We start from the raw sequence: 7271 nt of genomic DNA on the forward strand, positions 1-7271 counted from the left end.
CATTGAGAGGAAATACCTGTTTAAAATTTTTTATTTTTATTTTAAAAACATGTTTCACAATGCACAAATTTATTACAATTTCCTATTAAATGCTTTCCTACATAATGACTTCACATCTGCAGCATTGAGCAGACTCTGGGCTGACAGCTTGAAGGGCATGTGCTGCAGAAACCCAGTAACGGCGCCAGAAATTCTTCATTTACGGAGGGTGTTGCTTGGCCCGCTACTGCAGCTGCTGAGGAGTGAGGAGAAGATGGTGAAGCTCGCTGGACGCGTTTTAAAGACTTAACGGCGCATCACTGTAAGCAGGATGAACCTCTGGAGATAAAATGAGCTCTCTATGCAAGTATTGTGTGGTGTGCGCTCTCATCCACGGCCGATATGTTCACTACACGGCCACAGCCGCTCGGTGTCTGTTTACAGCATAGAATCCCAACAGACTTTTAAAATGTGCATCCCCTTTTGTTAGACGACTAAATGCACACTAGGCACGTAAAGGTCATGTTTCCCCTGTGTAAAAAAAAACTAAATAAATGTTGCAGCTCACCACATACCACCTCAAGCAGATGTAACAGAGAAGGGGAGTGACTGAGGGTCGTCTGCAGAGTTGATTCTTATGTCAGGGATATAGATATAAATGAGCCCCTTTTGATTTTGAAACAACATTTTGTAATAAAAAACATTGTGAGGTCATATGACTAAGGTTACTTCTTTAATTCTTTTGTTTGCGGTGTGTATATGTGCTTGCTTTGTTTTTCTAGTTAATGCATTTTCAGGCCTTTTTTTTTCGCAGTCTGTAGTGACAGTTATGAATATTTCACCATCCCAACAAAATAAATGAGATATCTCGCCCAAGATCTGTTTTGCTGTTGTTTCATGAAAAGGTCGCAATTTGAGCCACATTTAGCCAAGTTTACTTCCAATTTTAAATGTAATGACCGTTACTATAATAAAAAGAAATAAATATTTTTGATTATATTCATTTTTTGTGGGGGGTGGTTTCAACCAAATCATAAATATAATTTGAGAAGAATTAATAAATTTAGGTCCTTCAAATGACATCAAATTTTTTAAGTTAGTCCAAAGTATAATTTTTTTCAGTGTACTTCAAACCATTTGAATACTAGCCTGCAGCCAGTGGGTGGGACTCACAGGAAAAACAAGTCTGACGGCTGTCTCTGGACCAAAGTAACTATGGTTACATTTTTTAGCACTCTGCAAATAAGTTTTTTGAAGCACAGTTAGAGGACTGTTCACACAGGAGCAATGCAACAAGATAACCCGAACACTGAACCTGATCTGTGAACATTGTTAATTTCTGTTGTCATTTTTCTACATGAGACTTTATGTCTTTTCTTTGCAGCACATTTTCTGTGTGCAAAGTCACCTCTCCTTAACATGTAAATATGTGTTGTAATGTATGAGTTTGGCATACTACAATGTATAGTTGCATTATCACTTTGAGAATGCAATTAGAGCAAAGTGCAGACCAGTTTGAGCGCCCAGCCCCCAGTTCCCTATATGCATGTACATTCACACATTCAGTCTAACTGTGTGTTTTATAATTCCATTATTTGACTAACTGTTGTGGAGTGTTAACATGGGTCATCATTGTTTGATCTACAGTCAGTCTGTTTGCTGTCAGCATGACTTTTTTGCACAGAGTGAAATTTTGTTTGGTGGAAGATCTCAGGTATTTGGGTTTTGAGAAATTTGTTGATTTGTCAAATAAACCCCCCACAGACTACAGAGTCGGACTGGACCACATGTGCAGTATGATGTGGACACCAAATTCACAAGTTTCCACTTATGGACGCAAATTATTTTTGCAGCAGATGCAAGTTTTAGTGCTTTTGCTGATAGAATAATACACTTTAGTAGCATATTTGTTTGTCCACCATGAAATCGCTCAACAACTGTTGGATGCATGATTAACAAAGTTTTGCTAAGACAATCATGCTCCTTTCAAAATTAACCATGGCAACTTTGGTGGTCCTCTGGCATTTCATCAGAGCCAAAACTGTAATTTGTATTTGGTTCATGACCGAATACCTGCAATACTAGTGAAATTGAAATGATTTTCAATGTTAAGTGATTAATTACCAAATGTTAGGATGGGAACATGCTTTACTAAGACAAGGAATTGCAAATTATTATACCTGCTAATCATCTTTATATTAGCATTCTGGCTCAAACAAGCACAAATGCTTTATTTGATCATAAAGAAACAGCAGCGCAATGAATTATTTACCAAAGGAAAGAGAGGATAGAAAAGAAGAAAATCAAAAGAGTCAGAAAACACAAATGGAATTCCAACATCATTTTGGAGTGGTGTTTTTGCCGTTTCTGTTCTTGTCTTGTCACCTTTTGGACAGTTTTTACTCCTGATTTTGACCAAATTCAACCCCCCGTTATAAATAGAATTAATGATACAAAAATTATTAACACTTGCCAAGAGCTTTTGTGCAGACACTGGAGCCAGGTGAGAGACAGTCTCCCTAAACAACCGTGTAACACTATATACTCTCCGGCTATTGAGGAATGTAACATGTGTGTGTTTGTTTTTTGTGTGGCATTGTGAGTCATTTGTGTGAGCATGAGCAAAACTACAAGAGAGAACTTGTAACGGGCTGATTATGGAGCGCTTTCTGTTTAAATTTTATTGCAAACAGTTGTTTTCTATTAAATGAAATGTAATTGCAGACTTAGTGTGGATGAGTGGGAGCAGATTAAGTCATCCATATTTATGCTTCAGGCAATAAATCCAGCAACTCTGCTCACGGAATGTACAGTATTATTGGTGTTGATTTATAGTCATGTAGAGATATAGATTTAGATTTAGATTTAGATATAGAGATTTATATCTCATGTTTGCTTGCCTTTATATGAGTCATTCACTCAATAGACCGTCCTGACATTTTTCTCAGAGTTGTCCCACCTTGCCCTCATGTTGTTACCTGTGGCAATGAAAGTGAAAAACACGCCTTTCACACAACTACACACCTTTTGCCAAAACAGCATTTTTAAAAACCACCCAAAGTAAAGCTGTGAAAGCTCCAATGTCACTTACTGTGATGGAGCACTGAACTTGAAATCTGATTGTGCATGAGCATGTTTTGTGAATCCTCTTAAGATACATTGTTATAGTTAGATGTGTATAACCTGCTGCACAGACAACTTTCAAACTGTAGTATTATAAGTATGGTATTCTTCACATCTACTATGTATGATGCTTTTTTTGTTTGAATGGGTTAAATAATTTCAGGGTGTGTACCCGAGGCGTTGTCCCAGCATTCCCACCCTTTGCCATCTCCTTTCATTCCTGGTTTCTGAAGGCAAGATAAGGCTTGTACACTTTCTAAGGCTGCCTGATGTATTGTACACTAATTCAGTTATGTAGAATCTCTCTGATGTTGTGGGGTGTTAACATTAAAAATCTTGAAGGGGAACTCGATATGGCACTAAAATCCAATTTTACAAAAAGCAAATGAGATAGTTTGAATCCGGATGATTTCAAATGTCACACTGTTCCTCTAAATATCCAATCTGAGAAAGTTATGTATTCCATAATATCTTAATGCCTGAGGTACTTTCTGATGTTTGGCAACACTCAGGAACTAAATGCTGCCGGGTTACATTTAAAGTTCTGCCTCAATATCAGAGCTTTCATTGGGAATTCTTCCTTATTTATGATCAGTTATGATGATTTTAAACCACAGCATAGTGCACTGTGCACTGCCTGCTTGGATGGTGGAGACTAAAGCCAAGTTAAAAGGGTACAGAAAGTTGGACCTGCTTCACTGGGTGGAACACTACTGCAAATTAATACCAATGCTGCCAAGTCAGTAACTTCAAATTAACAAGGCAATTATATGTGGGGGTTTTGCCTCATTATGTATCATTTTTTAATTGCACCATGTCAGTCTGTGGTATCCAAGTTCATAACAAGGTAAATAAAGTGAAATGAACGGAATGAAATTATTTTCACTTATCTAACAATTTCTTAAATATTGGCTTCTATAACTTTTTGGGGCCCTGCCAAAACCTTGATGAAAATTCTATAGTTTAAATGTTTACATTTGCTCAGATATAAAAAGTTGTTTCTTCATTTTAAAAGTTGATAAGCTAAAAATATTTATGAGGTTCTGCTATAAAACACTTTGCTGTGATCAGCTAAGGTCAAATTTTAGACTACTATGCACACTCTAATACAAAAATTAAGCATATTCAATACGTACACTCAAAAAAACCCTCCGAAACTTGCCAGCATAAAGCCGTTAGTACCTTTTGGGGTGGCATTAATATAGTCAACGCCCTATGATCATCCAAACTTGGCTTCAGTCCACAGATTATCTGAAGAAAGCAAAGACAAGCTCCGCACCCATGAACACACCCATGTGAAAGGAGGAGTGCTGGTTAATAATTCCTACTGCAAGTGAAACCCCCTAATGTCACAAATGCAGACACAGTTCGCTCCCATATCTCGTCACGCTGGCAGTGCTGTGCTGACTCAGACCGTCTCATTTACCGACATTTACTGACAGCTCACCACCTGTTCCTCTGAGAGCCTTGTATAAGGAGGAGCACTTAAATAGTTTTCTTTTGTTTTTTTTTACTGTCTGAGGGGTTGTCGTGTCTTGTTAGATACTTAGCAGCTTTACTCTGTATGTTCTCCACGCTGCATGTTTGCGTCACTTAGCAAAAGGACTTGAGGACTGATGAATAACGAAGATAATTACTGGAGTTCAGTTTGTGGCTGCTTGTCTGATATTGTTCTCAACCTTCAAAGATATAAGTGGAAATGGAGAACATGACAAAGACCTGTGTCTGTGGCCGCATTTTATTCATAGCTCAAAACCTGAGATGCACTGAAATATCATTTAATTTATCCCACTATTAAACTAGAGATATTTTATCTACCAATCATAAAATCTGTGCTTTCACAGGAACATGAACTGATCGACATGACAGACATTTAACTGCTCTGGTAAAGAGGACTTGATGATTCAGCTTCAGGACAAATTTACCTGTTGTAGTTCACACACAAAGCAAAAATGTATCATCTGTTTGATGTAAGCAATGAAGGGAGAAGATGCATTTTTGCTGAGGTTGGGCTATGAGGAGTTGTTTCCTCTGCTGTGCACCCTGCAGACTACTGGCATGTAGTTTCATCTTAATGAATCTGAAAACAGTACTGAAATAAAGATTTATTTTATGGGACATCCTTGTGGCTCACCTGGTAGAACACAACACAGACTAAAGTCCGCCTCATGTTGTAGAGGATCAAAGAAGATCAAAGGTTAAAGTCGTAGCCACCTGTTTTGAACATACCTCAAAAAATTTCACAAGAACCCAAACTGCTTTAGCAGTGAAGAAACACATTCATTCTGTCTAGGGTTACCACCACCACACAGAGATCAACAAAAAGATCTACAAGATCGGCCTGGGATACCACACCAAGGACCAAAAGCTGGTGAAGACCAACACATCCACCAAGTACAATTTGTCAAACAAGAGCATCAACCCCTTGGGTGGATTCATGACTTGGAATTCCTCAGGGTATCTCTTTATGCACACCAAGGATGAAGGAGTTGCATTCTGTTGTTTAAAGGTTCAATCTCAGTGTGGCTGCATAAAACACCTTTTGAGCGTAACTGAAAACTTAGCAAAAATGATAAGTTGTTTATAATGTTATGCCCAGCACGTGAGAGAGCATAACAAAGAAAGGGAAGGTCCACACAGTGACAAATAAAGGTAACATACATTTAATAAAGACAACTCATACCAAAATTACTCAGGTGAACAAAGTCAGTAATAAGTAATTAGGTGAAGGGTATATGGATGCATGAACGGTCAAAGTAACAAGGTGAACCAAAGCAACATTATCAACAACCAAACAGCCATGTTGGGTGCCCAGGTGGCACCAGGCATGCAGGAGAGAGCCAGCACCAGCTTGCATTCCAGGGCTCTTATATAGGGTCTGGGCAGGTGTCAGTAACAAGAGGGGCAGTGCAAACAGACCAAAAATGGAGGAATATAAAAAAGGAAAACCGGGACAAAATGGCCTATGGTCACACAACAATTATGACTAACTATTGTAGTTATAATATAATAACTTTAGTCACTTATTCCTCTTTTATATATTTATTTATTTCCTTGTGTTTTATATCTTATTTATCCAATTTTATTTCATTGTCATTCTAATGCTTTTCTTTTGAATGCCCGCTTTACTTGCATTTACCATTTAGAAAAAAGACAATCTGAATATGATATAAATTACCTGATGATACTTAAGAAACCATGGAGGCTCATAACTCTAACCATTAAAAACTTTCAAATAATGATCCTGCAAATGAAAAATGTGCTTCCTATATGACTTTTATTATTTTCTTTTTTCTTTTTGATAAGCTTATTTAACCTTTATTTATCCAGGAAATGTCCCATTTAGATACAGGATCTCTTCTTCAAGGGAGTCCTGGCCATGACAGCACACAAATGTTCCATACATTATGAAACATACATATACGATAAATATATACTGTTGAATTTACCTGCATAGACATGTATTTGTTTTGTGCACACACACACGCACACACAGTATTTGCACATACTCCCTCTGTGGTAGAGAAAAGTGAGACGACAGGTACATAGCAACCAGATACTAGGACACACACACACACACAGTCAAATAATGTGGAGAGGAGGGACTTTTATTCTGGAGACTTTGACAGTTGTGAATTATTAATACAGCTCACAGAATCATTGGTAGTGAGGAGAGAGAAAGAAAAGGCTATGATTCCTGTCATGAATTTGCACCTGTTCAGGTGAGCATGTAAAATGAAATAAGACAAAGATGAGACTCATTTAATGCCTCAGGTGGTTTTACGTCCAGAGTGAAAAAAGAGATGACTGTGTATAGAAACAGTGAGTCCCCATGGAAGACCTGTGCTCAGTTTCAACATGGTTGCCTACATCTGGCATGTTTTTATCTGGGTTTATATGATATAATAATGAATCTGCACAAAGGTGGACGGTACTAGACAAATGCACTAGACCAGCAGGAGCTGTTATGGATATGGGGCCATTGTGTATCTTGTTTTAAGGCAAACAGGGGAATAGGCAGGCTCCAGGCTGGAGGGGCTCACTGATCCGGTAACAGTGGTTCACCTGTGCAGCACGGTGACATGGATCTGTCTCCTGGGGGTTTGGAGACAGAGCCAGTGGTGGAGGTTATGGGAGGGAGGGGCTATTAGAGACCTGTCAAATTACAC

This window comes from Echeneis naucrates, chromosome 4 (genome assembly GCF_900963305.1).
Source record: "Echeneis naucrates chromosome 4, fEcheNa1.1, whole genome shotgun sequence".
Taxonomy (NCBI): Eukaryota; Metazoa; Chordata; class Actinopteri; order Carangiformes; family Echeneidae; genus Echeneis; species Echeneis naucrates.